The sequence below is a fragment of the Callithrix jacchus genome, chromosome 9 (assembly GCF_049354715.1).
Source record: "Callithrix jacchus isolate 240 chromosome 9, calJac240_pri, whole genome shotgun sequence".
In the NCBI taxonomy this organism is placed as follows: domain Eukaryota; kingdom Metazoa; phylum Chordata; class Mammalia; order Primates; family Cebidae; genus Callithrix; species Callithrix jacchus.
The window spans coordinates 6,906,931-6,928,310 of record NC_133510.1 but is presented as its reverse complement, the minus strand read 5'-3'; positions in this window follow the sequence as shown (position 1 = coordinate 6,928,310).

Here is a 21,380-nt window from a genome sequence, read left to right as displayed (position 1 = left end):
AAAAGCAGTTCTGCATACTATGGATCTTGGCTTTAGGAACCCTTTGTGGTGTAATTAATAGAAAAAAAACAGAAGTCAGGAGGGAAAAGTCCAAAACCCATGAGTTGACTCTGCCGGCATACACACACACACACACACACACACACACACACACACACACAGACCCTGCTCTCTGGATTTGGGCAACTGACTCACCCTGTCTGGTCTGCAGTTTCCTCAAACTTCATAAGATTTTTCGAAGGTCATATACTTTTCTGTATGTGAAGCCCTCGAAAAAAGTATATTCTAAGCCATTAAGCATTTCCCATGTGTAAATTATTTCAGTAATCTGTCAATCATAAAGATTCAGATAAATGAGTTCCTCCTGGTTTTGGGTCAGATCTTTGTTGAACCATTATCACTTCTCTCACTGTTTTCTCAACTCTTCTTCTCATTTGGTAATGCTTCTCTGAGTAGAAGCAGAGTGGATTGTGGTTATTGTAGCGGCTATCCATTTAGCAACTAATATTTGATAGTCATTAGTAGACAATTTTTAGGGGAAAAGGACATTTAAATTTTATATCCTCAGAGGTATAGGAACTATGTATAAGAGCAGACCATGCTTAAGGAAGAATGACAAAGTCTAGGAATTACCCAGTTCAGTTTCTAAATTTAAGTTGTAAAAATCACTTAGAATAATTTCTAACTATACTTTTACTCACAAGAGAAGCCTTAGGCACTGGGGGATTTATTAGTGAAACTGCTTTTACGAAGGAGGGTGGATGAAGGGGAAAGATATTTAATAGTCTAGCCTCTCCTGCATCAAGGATTCCCCACCTGACCACAGACGGAGTTGGCTCTACAGTGAAATCTGCGTGCTAAGTGACTTTAACTTGTGACGGGACTCAGGGACTCAAGTGAAATTGTACAGCTTGCCGTAACACTGTTACCTATGAGCAATTGGAGGGGTTTGTTTTCATGTTTCTGTTACTTAATTTGAAAACAAAAATTGTGGATTATTTATCTTTGTATTTGTATGCACAGCGGTGTCCACAAACACACACACACACACAAACACACACACACACACACTCACACTACTATCACCTGTAGTAACCATTATGGAAGCGTAGTAATTAGGTAACATTGTTACTTTTTTTTTTTTTTGAAACGGAATCTTACTCTGTCACCCAGGCTGGAGTGCAGTGGCGCAATCCCAGCTCACTGCAACCTCTGCCTCCCAGGTTCAAGCGATTCTCCTGCCTCAGCCTCCTGAGCTGGAACTACAGGCACGCGCCACCATGCCCGGCTGATTTTTGTATTTTTTACTAAGGACAGGATTTCACCATATTGGCCAAGCTGGTCTCGAACTCCTGACCTCATTATCTGCCTGCCTTGGCCTCCCAAAGTCCTGGGATTACAGGCGTGAGCCACCACATCCAGCCCTGTTACTTTTTCAAATACTGCCATCTCCCTTCATTCCGGCCTTGTCCTGACCTCACCTATTCTAAGCCAAGCCTATCACAAGTATCAAGGTCCACTGAAACTGGAAGATATTTGTCTGTACCTCTTATAGGGGCATCATCTGAGGCAGTGATGGGAGTTTTGGGGGCAGGGTTCAGTGATTTTCAAATGAGATTGGAGAGAGGTAGGTTTTACCAGAATTACTGTAGAAAGGACAAATGTATATTTATATAGATACTGAATCTTTATTATATTGGACTAAACTTTATATTTTTATGTAATACTACATGACGTAGAATCGAGGCTGAAGCAGGTGGATCACGAGGTCAAGAGATCGAGACCATCCTGGTCAACATGGTGAAACCCCGTCTCTACTAAAAATACAAAAACTTAGCTGGGCATGGTGGTACGTGCCTGTAATCCCAGCTACTCAGGAGGCTGAGGCAGGAGAATTGCCTGAACCCAGGAGGCAGAGCTTGCAGTGAGCCGAGATCGCACCATTGCACTCCAGCCTGGGTAACAAGAGCGAAACTGTGTCTCAAAAAAAAAATAGGTGGGGACATCTGTAAGATGCACTGATGTTGTCTTGGGCATGTTGATGGATGGAGGTAGGTCATGAGATATTTATGTACATTGAAAGGCTCTGTGGTTTAAACAAGGTTGGGAGATCCTTGCTGAATTAATGTCAGATAGATGATGAGTCCTTCTATTTTGAAGGCTGAGAAGCTGCCTCTTTCAGGGCACAGGAGTTCTTAGGCCCAGAGAGGCAGATTCAGAAGAACCTAAATATGAGTGAGACTGAAGTGGAAATGAGAATGGCAGGAAATGCATGGAAACAGACCTGTAACTGTCCCATGGCCTGGTTGTCCAAATCCCAGAGATTAGTCCATTCTCCTGCTGTGGTCCAGCTGCCCTGGAAGCTAAGTCATAAGAGAAGCTGCTGCTGGTTCTCCCTACGGCACCACTGCTAAAGTTCCCAGAGTCACTCCACGTCCCAGTGTTCTGCACGGTGCCGTGTGTTGTGTGTGGCAAAACAGCATGTTAGATGGGTGTGGGTTTAGACCAAAGAGAGTTATAGGAATCAAATATTAAATGGGATAAGACTAAGATAATCTGACACATCCATTATTCATTTCAAGACGGAGATAATCTCTTCCATGAAACTAAAAACCTCAGTCTGTTGGCCACAGAACCCCACATCCAATTCATCTTTACACTTGGAATGAGTGTGCAGCTGGGACTGGCAAGGCCAAGTCTGCTGACAGAGGACCCTCACCACTGTGGGTGCTTGGATAGGTATAGTCAACGCTTATCTTTGTATCTGTTTTTTCCAATTTCCTGGGCTATCCAATCACTCTTCTGACCAACACAGTCTCCCTTTCGCTATATTAAAACACAAAGAGGCTACTTCTTGGATCTTACCAAGCAGGAAGTGACTTGGCATATCTATTCTGTATTTAGCTAGGAGGTTAACGATCAAAGATAATTGCACAAGCTGTGATCCCTGGTTACTAGGGAGACCTCTCAAAACCCATAAGCACTGCTGACTGCTACTTTCCCGATGCAGCATTCCATGACTCAAAGGCCAGACGTTTTGCTAGGCAGTGAGGAGAAGGGCACGGACTTTCTGACACCCAAAGTATTCCATTTTAATGCAGTAAGACCTAGTACTAGGGAATTCTGATGGGGTCTGTAAACCATTCACCTGAGGGCTCTACCTTATAAATAAAGAAACAAAAAAAAGAAGTTTTTTTTATGCAAAAAAAAAGAGTTGCATAGTTGCACCGCACTGATTCTTCATGGAGGCAGATGGTGAGAAGTGAGGCAATCTGCCTTGGGAGTCTTTACAATCCATTTAGAAACAGCAGCACAAAAATCCTATGATCGTCTCCCCCCCCACCGCCGGCCTGAAATGTCAGCCCTGTGGGAAGCTGATAGGTGTTCCCGCCATCAGCCAAAGCAGCACCTCTACATTCATACCTTTCAGGGTACTTTATTCGCTATATATTCTAGGTAAACTGTTGGATTTGACAAGAGGAGTTGTCGAAGGCAGACTACTGGGAAGGGGCTGTGTTGGGTTGAATTTGGCACCAATCTCTCATACTTGACAGCTCATGTACAAGATTGTGGATGAGCTATAGGACCTAGGAGCCTCCTCAGTCAGCAAGCGTAGGCCCTAAGTCACATTTAATTCAGAAAGCCCTGACAGCCCTGCATAAAATGTGAGCCATAAAATGGAGAGCTAGGAGCTGTGCGCAGGAGAAGACCATTTACGTGATTTCCTTTCACTGAAGTTTTGGAGAATATGAACCAGGACAATATAGACTGATACACCACGAAGAGATCTGTATTAGTAAGTTCGAGAAAATAATCCAAATAATCCAAACTTTAAGCCAGACATAATTTTTAATGACCCCAAACTAAGAGGGACATCCGAGGAGAGTTAGAAGCTGCCTAAAGTTCTTAGTCTTTTAGCCTAAGTCATACGTATCTGTACTTACATCTTTAAAGAAGCAAAACCACCAAACATAAAGAGCATAGTGAAGGATCGAAGCAGTGTGGTATAGTGAATAGCTACTGGATTTGAAAAACACCTATATCTGAGTCTTGGGGCTTTCTGGCTGCCTGAGATAACAACTGAGGCTTTGTGTCCCATCCTTAATTCTAAAGTAGCAAAATTAACACTTTACCTACTGTATTAATAGCCACAACAACTTTGCATGATAAATCATCCTGTGACTCAGTGGCTTTGTTAGTGATTCTGCAGGGCGGAGCTCATCTTGATCGGGTTCGCTCGTGTGTCTGCTGTAAGTTACAGGTCAGCCAGGCGGTCCTGTTGAATGCGTGCCTGGGTTCTCTAAGGAATCTGGAAATTGGGTGAAACTTGGCTGATTCAGAAAGATCTCAACTAGGATTACTCGAGCAACGCAACTCTATCCCATGTGTGTTATCCGCTAGTACAGGGCTCAGCAAACTACGGACTGCGGGCCAAATCCAGCCCAGGAGCTGTTTTTATAAATAATGCTTTATTGGAACACCGCAGTACTTACTTATTTTTATGCTTCCTGTAACTGCTTTTGTGTCACAATGGCAGAGTGGGGAAGTTGAATTGTTGCCGTGGAGACCACACGGCTCACAAAACCAAAAATATTTACTCTCTGGTCTTTTACGGAAAGTTTTCTGATTCTTGCTCCTGTAGGTCAGCCTGACTGTGTTATCAGGGCATAGGAGCAAGAGAGGAAATGGAACTATGTAAGCCTCCTTTCAAGATTCTGCATGCATCACATCCACAAACATGCCCTTGGCCAAAGAAAGTCACAGGGCTGGCCTCAGAATTACAGGGCCGGGAAATAGTCTCAACCTCCTCAGGGACATGAAAGCCTCATAGCACAGGAGCATGGCTGCACAGAGTGATGAAGATTTCGGCCATTTATACAGTCAGTCTATTACACCTGTCCACTTTGTGATCCTACTACAGTTTCAATTCAGAAACACGTAACAGCACTATATAAACATTACGGCATTATGCAGTTGAAACAGCATTTATTCTAACGTGTCGTGATTTTATCAGATTAGCGGTAATTTGTGTTATACTCAGTATGAGAGCAATAGTTACAAACTAAGTAGAAGATGCACTAAAGGTTTCTGAACTTGGCCTTGTCCCTCTCATTTGCGACGTGCTGCCTCAGGAAGACAGATGGAACGAGGAACAAATATTTGGACAGCCTTATCACCTCTATAACCAAGTTGGTTCCCAAACTGTGCCCAGTCTGTCTCTTGAAATTATAATATGCACCCTGCTCTCAACCAAGTGTTTCATCAAATGTAATCGGTTTCTGACTATTGGCATATTAAATGTAGACCAGAGAATATTGCTCTCCCAAACATACAATTTCTGTGTCGGTGTTTGCCGAAATAATTGTATATTATCTTCAATATTATGGGTTGTATTAATCATGACAATAAGGCTGTGCTAAGTTCTTGTTTGGGCTGCCCAGTTTATGACTTGATAGCTAAAGGAATATAATTTACTTTCTCTTTGTGGCTCATCTTTCATGACAATAGAGTTAGACACTGGATCCTAGAATTGATTCTAGTAATAGTTTTGCCACTGATACACATGGGACACCCTGGCAAGTCACCTACTTACGCTCTATTCATTTCTTCACATTTAAAATGAATATGTTGCTTTTGAAATACCCCGTGACTCTAAACATTCTATTTACTCTGGAGGCAGGTGTGGGTCTACTCTTTTTCCAGTGATAAAATATGAATATCAAGATGTGGAAATAATTATAGCAGAGAGCTTATAGCCTCTATTAATGAGGTCAAGCTCAATTTGAGTTAAATAGCATTTTGTGGGTTTAGTGTCTCAGAATAATAATCTTTAAATTAATTTTCTCTGAATCACCAACATGATGTCACCAGAACGAAATGATTGTAGCTTTTCAGAAAAATTCAATAAATGCATTGAATTACCTCCATTTAAAATTTTTCTTCTATTAATTCTTCTTCAGACATTGAACAAACGATCACTCGACTAGACCAGTAACTGGTACTAGTACCTGATGGTGGGACAAATAGAATGCCCAGAAGCAAATGAAACAGGGTTCCTGGGCCTTATCATTATTCTGGGTTCCCAGAATCTTGACTCTATAAATTGGTTAGGTTCCACCTAGTCCAAATCTCTACACATCAAATAAAAGAAAAGGTTTATTCACTTCTTCATTAAAAGATGTATTTATCGAGGGCTTCATGTGTGCCCAGCACTATTCTAGATGCTTGGTATACGATAAGAACCAGAGAAAAAATATGCATTCCAAAGGCAATTCTTTAACTTAGGGCTTGTAAAGAAAGAAAAACGGCGAAATGACTGAACTCATACTATGCCAGAAGTCAGTCAACTATGGTCTGCGGGCCAAATCTGACCTGCCGTCTCTTTTTCTACAGTCCACAAGCTAACAATGGTTTTTACTAATGAACATTGGCAATCAGTTTGATGGCTAGAGACACTAACTTTGAACTCCAATTAAGCAAAATGTATCCCTTGAATAAAAATTCCATTATTCTCATTAGTAGATCTTCGCTACAAAAAAGGGCAATTCATCATTACTGTTTTCTTTTGAATTTCATCAGTTAAAAATATGAAAATTTGTTTTCTCTCCTGTTTTATAAGTACCTACATAACATACTTGATTTTGCCCCTTAGCTCACAAAGTCTAAGATGTTTTCTCTGGCAGAACAACAGACACAGAGATCACTGGGACAGAATAGAGAATCCAGAAATAAGTCTATGAATTTACAGTCAACTCATTTTCAACAAAGGTACCAAGACATTCATTAGGAAAAGAACAGTCCCTTTAATAAATGCTATTGGAAAAATTGGATGTCCACATGCAGAAAAAGGAAACGAGATCTCTATCTCTTGACATATATAAAAATCAAATCAAAAGGGATTAAAGCCTTAAACCTAAGACCTGAGACTGTGAAATTATAAGAAGAAAACACTGAGGAAACACTCCAGGATTTTGGTCTGGCAAAAATTTCTTGAGTAAAGCCTCAAAAACACAGGCAACCAAAGCAGAAATGGACAAATGGTATCACATCAAGTTAAAAATCTTCTACACAGCAAAGGACACAATCAGAGAAATAAAGAGACAACCTACAAAACTGGAGAAAATATTTGTAAATATCCATATGATAACAGATTAATAACAAGTACATATAAGAAGTTCAAATAAGTCAATAACAAAAAGGTCAAGTAATCCATCTTAAAATGGGTAAAAGATCGAGTTCACACACTGGGGTCTGTTGGGGGGGCCAAGGTAGAGACAGTGCGGAAGTGGGGAGGTCAGGGAGGGATAACATGGGGAGAAATGTCAGATGTAGGTGACGGGGTGATGGAGGCAGCAAACCACATTGCCATGTGTGTACCTATGTAACAATCCTGCATGCTCTGCATAAGTACCCCAGAACCTAAAGTACAATAAAAGAAAAAAAAAGAATACATACAAACCGCCAACCAGCATAGAGAAAACACTCAGCATCACTAATCATCAGGAAAATACAAACCAAAACCACAATGAAATATCATCTCACTCCAGTTCTTAAAATGGCTTTTAGCCAGACAGAGAATAACAGATGCTAGTGAGGATGTGGCAAGATGGTCAGCCCCTTACACTGTGGGTGGGAATGTAAATTAGCACAGCCACTATGGAAAACAGTATGAAGACTCCTCCAAGAACTAAGAATAAAATTAACGTAGGATCCAGCAATCTCACTGCTGGTGTATATTCAAAAGAAAGAAAATCAGCATATCCAAGAGATATCTGTACTCTCATGTTTATTAGAGCACTATTCCCAATAGTCAAGGTCAGCCTAAGTGCCCATCAACAGGTGGATGGATAAAGAAAATGGGGTGTGTGCGTGTGTAAAATATTCCATTTATAATGGAATATATATTATATATAACAAAGTATTATTCAGCTATAAAAAAGATAAAATCCTGTCATTTGAAACAACATGATAGAACTGGAAGATGTTATGTAAGTAAAATAATCCAACCACAGAAAGACAAATGTCTTATGTCCACACTCACAAGTGGGAGCTTAAAAAATAATCGAATAGAGATAGGGAGTAGAATGATGGTTACCAGAGGGGGTGAGGGGGATAAAGTGGGGTTGATTAATGAGTATGAAAACACAGTTAGATGGAAGGAGTAGATATAGTGTTTGGTACCACAGTAAGGTAACTATAGTTAATAATAGATTATTGGCCGGGCGCGGAGGCTCGAGCCTGTAATCCCAGCACTTTGGGAGGCCTAGGCGGGTGGATCACGAGGTCAAGAGATCTAGACCATCCTGGTTAACATGGTAAAACCCCGTCTCTACTAAAAATACAAAAAAATTAGCTGGGCACGGTGGCGCGTGCCTGTAATCCCAGCTACTCAGGAGGCTGAGGCAGGAGAATTGCCTGAATCCTGGAGGCAGAGGTTGCAGTGAGCCGAGATCACGCCATTGCACTCCAGCCTGCGTAATAAGAGTGAAACTCCGTCTCAAAAAAAAAAAAAAATTATTGTATATTTCAAAATAACTAGAAGAATGCAACTGGAACATTCCTAACACAAAGAAATGATAAATACTTGAGGTGATAAATATACCAATTTACCTAATTTGATTATAGTATGCTCGTATCAAAATATCGTATGTATCTCATGTGATGACTTTTATGTATTCATAAGAATAAAAATAAAATCTTTTAAAAAGAAAAATAAAATAAAATATTTACTCTGGCCCTTTGCTAAGTGTATCAATTCCTGATCTACACAATTGAATAAAAAGCATATACATGGATACTGAAATTTCTCTCATTATTTTTCACTGACTGGTGCAAGAATTTAATCAAAATGACTAAGAACACCACTTTATTTCAACATCGATCCTCTTATGTTTGGCCCAAATTATCCATTTTTGTTTCAAATTATTACATTATATACAGCATCGTATATGTGGGATATTCAGTAGTTTTTCAAGAATTTTCTTAGTCTTTAAAGGATTGAAATATTGTTAGTTGTCTCCTATGAAAACATAGGTTCTTATCAGCATGTTTTGTGCTTGTATGTGCTTTCCCTAGTAGCTGCTTTTTTTCCCATGAGATCGGTTCTCTTGACATTACCGTGATGGAAATTGAAGTTTTAAAGTCCCTTTGGCTGGAAGAGTCTCTTTGTTTGGCGTAGATTTACGGAAATCATGATACGTCCAGTGTAACACTATTAAATCATTCACTTCTCAGAAATGGTAGCTAAAACCATTAGTGTTTAATCACCTCATAACCAATGCCAAGTGGTTTACATGAACAGGGAGCAGAATATGCTATGGCCAGATGAAACTAAATGGAAAACTCAGAAACAGCTGATGATGTCGAATTCAACATCTTTGCTTTTTCCTGGGACATTTATGCTCACGGCGGTGATTTTATATTGCATACATATAATACAGTCATGGTTATTGCTTTTAAAATCGTTCCTGGTTTCTTTGATGGATTTAAATTTCTTACTCTTTTATGGAGAGATGGCACATGGTTCCACTAGGACCATCACAGTGTCTCATTGCTCTGCCACACACAAATTTTAAACCACCCCAAATCCCTTTACCAAAACCATAAACAATAGCCGTTATGTTTAGGATCCTGAGTTCGCATTTTAAACTATATTTTAAAATATGAAGAAGAAAAAATTCATAGATTACTATTTGTAGGAAACTACCCCAAAGATACACTAGATAAATGTATGGAAGTACTTGCAAACCAGGCTATTTATTGATGCACCATTTTTAATAGCAAGTGATTGCAAATAATTCAAATATTCACTAACAGAGAAGGGTTAAATAAACTATGAAAACTCACACAATAGATTATTAAGCAGCTGTAAAAAGAATTAGAAAAATCTCTATATGTTACTATGGTTACTGTGGAATAAACTCTGGGATACACTTGTATCGATATTCTTGTATGTGTGTGAGTATGTATTTGTGCTTACGTTTTATTTAATTTATTATTGGTTTGTTTTAGAGACAAGTCTCATTTGGTTGCCCACGCTGAAGTGCAGTGGTGTGATAATAACTCACTGTAACCTCAGACTCCTAGGCTCAAGTGATCCTCCTTCCCTCTGTAGCCTCTTGAGTAGCGAGGCCCACAGGTATGCACCACCATGCCTGGATCATATTTTATTTTTGTAGAGATAGGATCTTGGGATGTTACTCAAGCTAGTCTGGAAATCCTGTCTTCAAGTGATCCTTCTGGCTTGGCCTCCCAAAGTGCTGGGATTGAAGGAGTGAGCCAGCATACCTGGCCTGTGCTTATATCTTAAAAATCAATGAAAAGACAAACCATAGAGTTTAGAAAAAATAGTTAACTACAGAGGAAGTAGGGAATAGAATTAAAGGCAAGGGATAGAAACTATTGTTAAAACTATTTTGTTTTAAAGATGTGACTTTGAAACAAATATTTTACATAATTATTAAATTAATTAACCAAAAAGAGCAATTCCTAAACATTGAAAGTCAAAAGAAACAAAGAAACCTCAATGTATACCCTGTTGATGGCATAATCTTCCACAGAGGAACTATTCCAAGTGGTCTTAAAGCATAACAATTAGATTGTACATAAATGGTAGGTCAACAGAACGTAAAAACAATCATCTTTTCAGTTATAATATGATTATTGGTGGCAGTGTTGATATTCTGAGACTGTAATCCATGTAGTGTAGGATGAAACAAATGAGTAATTTTTCTAGCATCACTGAAAACTAGAATTTGGGTCATGACAGAAAGGAGATACACACAGAAAATCAAGCAGAAACTCTGTACTCCTGAATTGGAATTAGAAGTACTAGTTTCAACTGATAATGTGTCTTATCTAAAACAAAACAAAGATGATTATTTTTATCTACATCCACTGAAAGGGATGCAGATGCAGACGATGAGAGATGAACCTGGAATATAACTTACCATATTAGAAAATAGTGATGCATTTTTTTTTTTTAGTAGAGATGGGGTTTCACCATTGTTGACCAGGATGGTCTCGATCTCTTGACCTCATGATCCACCCGCCTCAGCCTCCCAAAGCGCTGAGCTGGGCATGGTGGTGTATGCCTGTAATCCCAGCTACTCAGGAGGCTGAGGCAGGAGAATTGCCTGAACCCAGGAGGCAGAGGTTGCGGTGAGCCGAGATCGCGCCATTGCACTCCAGCCTGGGTAACAAGAGCGAAACTCCATCTCAAAAAAAAAAAAAAAAAGAAAACAGTAATGCTATTCAATACAACTAGTGTTGTGTCAAAAGGACTCAGGCCTAAACGAATATGATCCCATGCCAATAAATTTCAAGCCGTGAAAGATGTTTAAATCTCTGAGCTCATAAGATATATACATACACACAACAGCTACACACCTAGATGCACACACACAGATTTTATACATGTATATAAATGTATTTTATGTGTGCACATGTGTGTGTATACAGTCTTTGATTTTACGAATCTTATTTTTTCGAAAATTGTTTAGAATCAAAAAAAACCCTGAGCAGTTATCTTGCCTCTTCTATACAAACTTTAACTCAGTATAACCAATAGCTGATGAAGAAGAAATGTTTCTTTGTAGAGGCAAACTAATGAATAATTGAAGAAATAATTCATCTTTTCAACATCTAATGAGTTAATGGATTCAAGCAAAGATTATCCATGGCTGCTAACAACACAGAAAGAAGATCATCGGAAATTAGTTATTACTGAGGAAAGTACCCAATACCATCTATGAAGCTGTCTGGACAAAAACGGTGACAAAAATCTCCACGAATCTCTAATTTTTAATACAAATTTAAAGAAAATGCAAAAGATTTAAAAAGACCACAATGAAGTCAGAAAAATTCAGACCGAGGAAAATGCTCCAGGACAAGAAAGCCATTTCTTCTGCAAAACTGGCAGGTAGAGATTGACCAAGAGAACAGAGACCTAGAGAGATCCTAGAGAGTAAAAGAAACTTGCGAGATCTGTCAGCATTCAGCTGCAATGTATGAATGTGATTTGGATTCTAATTCAAAAAACAAAGTAGAAAACAGTAAACAATTGGGGAAACGTGAACAACGATAGAATATTTAAAATTAATGAAATATGTTGAATATTTGCAGATATGATAATAGCATTGAGTAGGTAAAAAAGAGTCTGTTTTTTTGTTTTTTTTTTTTTTGAGACAGAGTTTCACTCTTGTTACCCAGGCTGGAGGGCAATGGCGCGATCTCGGCTCACTGCAACCTCCGCCTGCTGGGTTCAGGCAATTCTCCTGCCTCAGCCTCCTTAGTAGCTGGGATTACAGGCACATGCCACCATGCCCAGCTAATTTTTTGTATTTTTAGTAGAGATGGGGTTTCACCATGTTGACCAGGATGATCTCGATCTCTTGACCTCGTGATCCACCTGCCTTGTCCTCCCAAAGTGCTGGGATTACAGGCGTGAGCCACCGCGCCTGGCCAAAAAGAGTGTTTTTAAAGAAATACTCCTGAAATCCAGATGATATAATATCTTAGATAGCTTCAAACTTCAGGGGTGAGATCGGGAGGACAAATGGGGATCAAAACAAAGTGAGGTTGGCATAAATGGACAGCTGCTGACACTGAGAAATAGGTACATGGATAATTACTATACTGTTCTCATTCCTTTTATTTATGTTTGAAATGTTCTAAAATTAAAAATCAAAGCATAGAGTGTGAAGTTGAGCAAACTCCTCCAGGCCTGAATACAGCTTATCAAACTACACGAATTAGATGCTTCCTGTAGAGTTAATATTTTCAAAATATTTTCACTCCACCAAAGAAGGTTTTCTATATAAGCCTGAGTTGTGTTTTTCTGAGTTGTTTTCAGTCGGTACATGTGATAACATTTTATACATGTGATTATATTACATATATATAAATTACAAATTTATATATATATATATTTCCAAGTCTGAGTTTCTTTCTTTTCTTTTTTTCTTCTCGAGAAGGAGTTTTGCTCTGGTTGCCCAGAGTAGAGTCCAATGATCTCGGCTCCACCTCCCAGATTCAAGCGATTCTCCTGCCTCAGCCTCCCGAGTAGCTGGGATTACAGGCATGTGCCACTAGACCTAGCTAATTTTGCATTTTTAGTAGAGACGGGGTTTCTCCATGTTGGTCAGTCTGGCCTCGAACTCCCAACCTCAGGTGATCCGCCCACCTCTGCCTCCCAAAGTGCTGGGATTACAGGTGTGAGCCACCTTACCTGGCCCTGAGTTTCTTAAAGTTTGTGTTAAGATGTTAACCATGTGGGGCCATATCCTAATATAACATGCTATTCTGTGTGTGTCTGCACATGTATAATAGAGATACTATTTAAAAATGATTACAAATAATATAATCTCTTTCTTAAACCACACGTTTTTGTTGCATTTTTCTGTTGAGTTTTTTTTTTCCATTGACACTGTGCCCTGAGACTTTATTATCCAAGAGAACAGGGGAGGAGGCATTTTCTAGAGTCAAGAAGCCCACAAATAGAAATTAATTCAGGTGCAACATGGGGGAATTCATTGAAAAGGGACAAAAAGTAGAAATTCCTCTGGTGCAAAAAGAGGGCTTCAGAGAGAATGGATCTTGGGTTGGGATGCTGTTGGGGTCCCCGGAGGGAACTTACCCACTTCCTGCCTTTGTGAGAAGATAGGGACCCTATTGAAGTATATGCCCTACATAATTGATATAAATGTGCCCTTCTAACCTCCAAAATGTATCCGACTTCAAACCCTTGGAATCTACAAATGTGACCTTCTGTGGAAAAAAGGGTTTGGGCAGATATGGTTAAGGTTACCCAGATAAGATTATTCTGGATTAGATTGGACTCTATATCCAATGGCAAATATTTACAAGAGAAGAGAAGAGGAAACAGACACAGACACACAGACAGAAGGCCACGTGAGGACAGACGCAGAGAGTGTGGTTACACAGCCCCAGGCTGAGGAACGCCAAGGGTTGCAAGCAGCCAGAAGACAGGAGAGAGGCATGGGTCGGATGCTCTGAAGGAGAACCCAGCCAGAACCAACCCTGCCAACACCTCGATTTCAGGTTTATGACCTCCGGAACTGGTTGATAATAAACGTATGTTTTAAGCCACTAAGTTTGTGGTAATTTGCTGTGATTGCTCTAGAAAACCAATATATCTCACTTATTATACCAAACTCTGGGAGGAGTCCCTCTCACAGGGCACTTAAGTGCACTAGGAGATGCCCAAAAGCATAGTAAGATTGGTATCAGGTAGTTTGCAGGGTTGAGGTCCAGAGAGAAAACCCCTAAGTATCTCTTGACTCACTTTCGTACACAGCTTCCTGGAGTTCCAACACGCCTCTTGTGGGAGTGCAGAAGACAGCTGATGGCTGAGAAGCAGTGGGCCTATCACCCGGATCCCTGTAGTGAGGGACGACTCTAACTGGGGTTACAGCAGGGACTATAGGTGGAGGTGTAGAGTAACGGTAGAGGCCAAAAAAGGAACAGGAGGTGGATGGATCAGGAGGTCAGAAGTTCAAGATCTGCCTGGCCAAGATGGTGAAACCCCATCTCTACTAAAAATACAAAAATTAGCTGGGTGCGGTGGCAGGTGCCTGTAATCCCAGCTACTTGGGAGACTGAGGTAGGAGAATCACTTGAACCTGGGAGGTGGAGATGGCAGTGAGCCAAGATTGTGTCACTGCACTCTAGCCTGGGCGACAGAGCAAGACCCTGTCTCAAAAAAAGAAAGAAAGAAAGAAAGAAAGAAAGAAAGAAAGAAAGAAAGAAAGAAAGAAAGAAAGAACAGGGGTTATATGGGAATGCAGAAATAAGAAATAATACCAGGTAAGCCCATGGATTTCACCCACCGTGGACTTGCAAGAATGGATTTAGATAGGACAGAGTGTGAGGTCAGAGACCATGAGAAACTATTTACAGCTCAGAGAAACAGAAGCCAGGGCAGAAATAAAACTTGGCACCAAAGACTGCCTCCCCATTATAAACTTCTCCAATTTTATTTTGGAGAGGAGGAGAATCTTGATAAGATTCTTGTGAACGGGGCGAGACGAAAACTTTTTTAGTCATTAGGAGGAGGGAGGTTGGACGTGAAGGAAGAACTCTGAGGTTACATCCATTACATGATTTCTTTAAAACTACATTTGTGTGCATGAATTGTAGTATATAATATTTGATTTTCTTACACATAGAAATGGCAACATACACACTTTCAATAGTTTTCTCAAATAAAATCCACTATGATTTTTACTGGCTAAATTTAGACTTATTTTATTATATATTTATTTGTTTTATTTTTTTTTTTTGAGATGGAGTTTTGCCCTTGTTACCCAGGCTGGAGTGCAATGGCGCAATCTCGGCTCACCGCAACCTTCACCTCCTGGGTTCAGGCAATTCTCCTGCCTCAGCCTCCTGAGTAGCTGGTATTACAGGCACGCGCCACCGTGACCAGGTAATTTTTTGTATTTTTAGTAGAGACGGGGTTTCACCATGTTGACCAGGATGGTCTCGATCTCTTGACCTCGTGATCCACCAGCCTCGACCTCCCAAAGTGCTGGGATTATAGGTTTCAGCCACAGTGCCCGGCCTGTTTTATTTTTTGATACAGAGTTTTGCTCTTGTGGCCCAGGCTGGAGCGCAATGGCATGATCTTGGCTCACTGCAACGTCCACCTTCTGGGTTCAAGTAATTGTCCTGCCTCAGCCTCCTGGCTAGCTGGAATTACAAGTGTGCACCACCATGCCTAATTTTTGTATTTTTAGTAGAGATGGGGTTTCACCATGTTGGACAGGCTGGTCTCGAACTCCTGACCTTAGGTGATCCACCTCGGCCTCCCAAAGTGCTGGTATTACAGGCGTGAGCCACCGTGCCCAGCCCTAGACTTATTTTATTAAGAATCTATTTGCCTTATAAGGACACATGTACACGAATGTTCATTGCAGCACTGTTTACAATAGCAAAGACCTGGAATCAACCCAAATGCCCATTGATAATAGACTGGATTGGAAAAATGTGGCACATATACACCATGGAATATTATGCAGCAATCAGAAATGATGAGTTTGTGTCGTTTGTAGGGACATGGATGAATCTGGAGAACATCATCCTCAGCAAACTGACACAGGAACAGAAAATGAAACACCGCATATTCTCACTCATAGGTGGGTGATGAAAAATGAGAACACATGGACACAGAAAGGGGAGTACTAAACACTGGGGTCTATTGGGGGGAAAAGGGGAGGGCCAGTGGGAGGGGGAGGTGGGGAGGGATAGCCTGGGGAGAAATGCCAAATGTGGGTGAAGGGGAGAAGAAAAGAAAGCACACTGCCATGTGTGTACCTACGCAACTGTCTTGCATGCTCTGCTCATGTACCCCAAAACCTAAAATCCAATAAAAAATTAAAAAAAAAAAAGAATCTATTTGCACATCTGCCTGTGAAAGAGTCTGTTTCAAACAATGAAAACCTGATGCAGCTGTATCTCTTTAGTTTCAGTCCTACCCTACAAGTCCAGGAGAAGCCCACCTCTTTTCAAAGGGCTTTTTCCCCCCTCAATCTGGATGGCTAACTTTGATTTGTCTTTGGCATGATGCTGTGGAGCACACAAGTAGATCTCATTACGAGTTCTGCAAATGCTAATTGATAGATCAGCAAGTGTGGAGGGCTGGTTTTAACATACATACTATTTCTTTTGGAGCTTTGCATCTTTTTACCTCTCAAGGGTAAAGTCTATCTGACAGTCAACTAGAAAGAGAGTATTGAAGTAATTGCCCATAAAACGGGAGTCTCCTATCTACCCTCTTCTCCCCACGCTCGCCTGAAGAGTCTGCCTTCGCTCTTTGCTTCATTTGGTCATACAGTGGCTTGTTAGGTGGGGACTCTTTTTGGCCAGGGTGACCCGGCTCTATTTCAGCTCCCTTTATGCTGCCTGCCTTCGGAGGCAGTGACTGATTTGCTAGGTTGTGAGGTAAAGGTCAATAAACCAACCCAAAGCCCCACGCAGTTTGTGGTTTGGAAATTCTTGAGCTCTTTCGGAGAAGATCGGTGATTTCCCACTGCCACTAGGTGTCCCTGTGTGGCTTTTCTTTTGGACATCAGTGCTGTACAGGCGGCAGGTTATTTCTATTCTGCTGGATAGAAGGAAAGCGCTCCGCAGGCCCTGAAGAAGCAGTTTATAGAGGCAACCAGTTATCCAAGGTGGGACCAGGCAGAACGCAGCCCCGCACATGGATTTAGAGTGCGAGGGTATGGCGATGCTGAAAATTACTCTGACAACGTGCAGAAATCGGGATTATCTCCATAGAGGTCCTGGGGTCTTTCCAACTTGCATCATTGAACTTTTCCTGCCTCCCAGCTTACGCTCAATACTGAGAACAAAGCTTCTTAATCTCTCATGAAGAATTATGAACTAGCCTTTAAAATATATTTTTTACTTCCGACCTTCTGCAGGCCAACGCCTGATCTTACTGTATATGACCAGTATGCCGCTCACTGTGTGAGTTTGATACCACCCAAACTGTGGACAGCAGCCCCCTTTGTCTCGGTTTTGCTTTCTGCAATTTCAGTTACCTATGGTCACTTGCAGTTCGAAAATATTAAATGGAAATTTCCAGAAATCGGCAATTGTAGGTTTTGGATTGTGTGCTATTCTAAGGACTGTGATGAAATCTCACCTCCAACTCCATCCGTCCTGGGATGTAAATGATGTTTTTATCAAGTGTCTCTGCACAGTATACAGTACCCACCTTAGCCAGCTTGGTGATCAGATCGACCGTCGAGGCATTGCAGTGTTTGTGTCCACGTATTTTACTCAATAATGGCCCAACGCCTAGGAATAGTAATGCTGGTATATTATAATTGTTCTATTTTATTATTAGTTATTGCTGTTAAATCTTTTACTGTGACTAACTTATAAATCAAACTTTATAAACTTTATAAATCTACCGTGCCTAATTTGTGAATTCAACTTTATCATAGTGCATGATGTACTGTTTGTTACCCATACACGTACAAGTGGGAAAAAGCAGTACAGTCATGCATTGCATATTGACATTTTGGTCAATGATGGACCAGAATATGGCTGTGGACCCATAAGATAATATCGGAGCTGGAAACTTTCCATCGCCCAGTGACATCCTAGCTGTCCTAACATATAGTGCAAAACATTACTCCCCTCTTTGTGGTGATGCTGGTGTAAACCAACCTACTGGGTTGCAAGTTCCAGAAAAACACGGAATGGTCTAGGCCTTCACAGTCATTTCCCACTCACTCCCTGACTCAACCACAGCGACTTCCAATCCTGCAAGCTCCATCCATGATTAATGCCCTATACAGGAATGCAACTTTTAATGTTTTATACTGCATTTCACTTACCTTTTCTATGTTTGGATACACAAATACTTACCATTGTATGATAATTGTCTACAGCATTTAGTACAGTAACATGCTACATGGATTTGCAGCCTAAGAGCAATAGGCTGTACCATCTAGCCTAGGTATGTGGTAGGTTACTGTACTGAATCTTGTAGGCAATTGTAACACACTGGTAAGTATTTGAGTACCTAAACATAGAAAAGGAACAGTGAAATGCACTATAAAGCATTAAAACTGCTATACCTGTAGAGGGCATTTGTCATGAATGGAGCTTGTAGGACTGGAAGTTCCTGTGGGTGTCAGTGAGTAAGTGGGGAGTGAATGTGGAGGCCGGGCCATTACTTGTTTGCTTTTCTATAACTTGCAGCCTGGTGCTTTGGTTTATACCAGCATCGTCACAGAGCTGAAGGTGGCTCACACTAGCTGGCAGGGGCCAGTTGTTCCCAGTAGGATTTGGTCCCATTGACAATTTCAGGCAACAACTGGAGGTCTTGAAATGTACGTCTGCAGGTAGCTGGTGACTGCTGTATTCCCTGTTTAATAAAACTAGTTAATGCACTATATGCTTGGATGTCGCAGCAATGCCAGCTGCTGTAAGTGTCCTTTTAATGCTCAGTGTCCTTTCAGTGTCTTTATCTGTTTTGTTACACACCGGACACATTGGCCTAGCACTGCTTTGAGGATTAACTACCTTTCCAGCGACACTGGCCTAGGCTTTCTCACAGGCTGAGTTCTACATCCTTAAATTAAAACTAATAGACCATGAGGAACCAGAGAGGCTTAAGGCGATTTTAGGAGACTTGAATGGAGATTCTTGTAATGTGGCGGGAGCTGTACTCTCTGTCCTCCCAGAGCTCCTGCTCTAGGCCAAGCCTGGACCTTCCACAGAGCAATTACACTGAGGCTCAGGTGAAAGCTACTTTACAACAGGAAGAATGTATGATCCCAGGAAGCAACAGCAAAGGAGGGGAATGCTTCTGAAAGTTCAGCTTCTGAACCTTCTTGGAGAAACTAAGTTCATCTTGAAAAGTGCCACTTTGCATATTTGAAGACAAATAAATGTGGTAAAGGGATGGTAAATACCATGCACTTGGATTCGTTTAAATAATTAGCCATAGTGACACCTAGGTGATAGATAATGTGATGGCTTACCCTGCAGCCACCTGCAATTACAGAAATAACTGAAGTAAACTTTAGTTTCACAAACGGAGAAGAAACAGTTTGTTTACTAGATGCATCAACAGTTTGTGTCTTAACAGTCACTGATGGAGCCAGTTATTTATAATGCAAGAGCACAATTTGCCAAAAAAATAATGTTGAGAATAGTGGTTAAGTGTCCTGTCTGCTTATAGAAAACCATTTAAACCAGACCTTAGCTGAATTAAAATAATAAGTAAGGTCTCTTTTTCTCTTTTTTATGATTCCATGGGGCTGGTCAAATTGACTGCACAGAGCATTGCTTACTCTTGAAATTTCAGTTTCAAATATTGCTGGGTTTTCCCTGCTCTTCTCAGGAGAGCCAGTAGAGAAATGGAGTTTCCCTAGACTTTCTTGCTCTGGTAAGTGCAGCAATATGACATGAGTACCTCACAGGAGGCACTACAGAGAGGCAAGGGTTCCAGGCGGAGGAAGAGTTTGGAATGTGAAAGAAGGGTGTCGTTAGCTGATGCTGATCCGTTGGTGTGTGAAGTACAAACGTGTTTGGTGAGCAATATTGGAGTTTTTGTAGTGTGAGCTTGCAGAGGTGGCTGGGACTCAGGAGATCTCTTGGTAAAGGCAAAATCGAGTGACGAGAGCCAGAAGCACTGGATCAGGTGCTCCCAAGGGGAAGATGTGAAGAAGAGTGAGGCAGGAAGGATTTCATCAGCAGAAATGGAAGAAGAGAGCAATGCTCTCGTGAAGAGGGAGTTGACTGCAGCTCCACCAGTCAGAGGGCTGAAATTTCACACATGAAGGCTCATTTTGATATGGTCCCATCTGTATGGCAACGGGTCCAAAAAGGAGGCCCTAAATACATCTTTCGTAATAACTCCAGTGAGGACTGACATTTGCATGTCATTTTTCCAGTTTGGAAATGTAACGCAAGAGGCAGGGACAAATACAGGTTTTACGGGGCCTAAACCTTATGTAATTTGTGGGTACTTCAGTGAAAAAATGGGAACAATTTAAAATATTAAATTGGGTAGAGAATTTTTTTAAATAACTATCCCTTTTTTAAAAAATTGTACTTTAGGTTCTGAGGTACATGTGCAGATCATGCAGGATTGTTGCATAGGTACACACATGGCAATGGTAGTTTGCTGCCTCCATCCCCCCGTCACCCACATCTGGCATTTCTCCCCATGTTATCCCTCCCTGACCTCCCCACCCCCCCGATATCCCTCCCTTGCCCCCCAACAGACCCTAGTGTGTGATGTGATGCTCCCCTCTCTGTGTCTATGTGTTCTTATTGTTCAACACCTGCGTATAAGTGAGAATATGCAGTGTTTGATTTTCTGTTCTTGTGTCAGTTTGCTGAGAATGATGGTTTCCAGATTCATCCATGTCCCTACAAAGGACACAAACTCATTGTTTTTTATGGCTGCATAGTATTCCATGGTGTATATGTGCCACATTTTCCTTGTCCAGTCTATCATCGATGGGCATTTGGGTTGGTTCCAGGTCTTTGCTATTGTAAACAGTGCCGCTATGAACACACGTGTGCATGTGTCTTTATAATAGAAAGATTTATACTATTTTGGGTATATACTCAGTAATGGTATTGGTAGGTAAAATGGAATTTCTAGTGCTAGGTCCTTGAGGAATTGCCACACTATGTTCCACAATGGTTGAACTAATTTACACTCCCACCAACAGTGTAAAAGTATTCCTATTTCTTTACATCCACCCCAGCATGTTGTCTCCAGATTTTTTAGTGATCACCATTCTAACTGGCGTGAGATGGTATCTCAATGTGGTTTTGATTTGCATTTATCTAATGACCAGTGATGATGAGCATTTTTTCCTATGTTT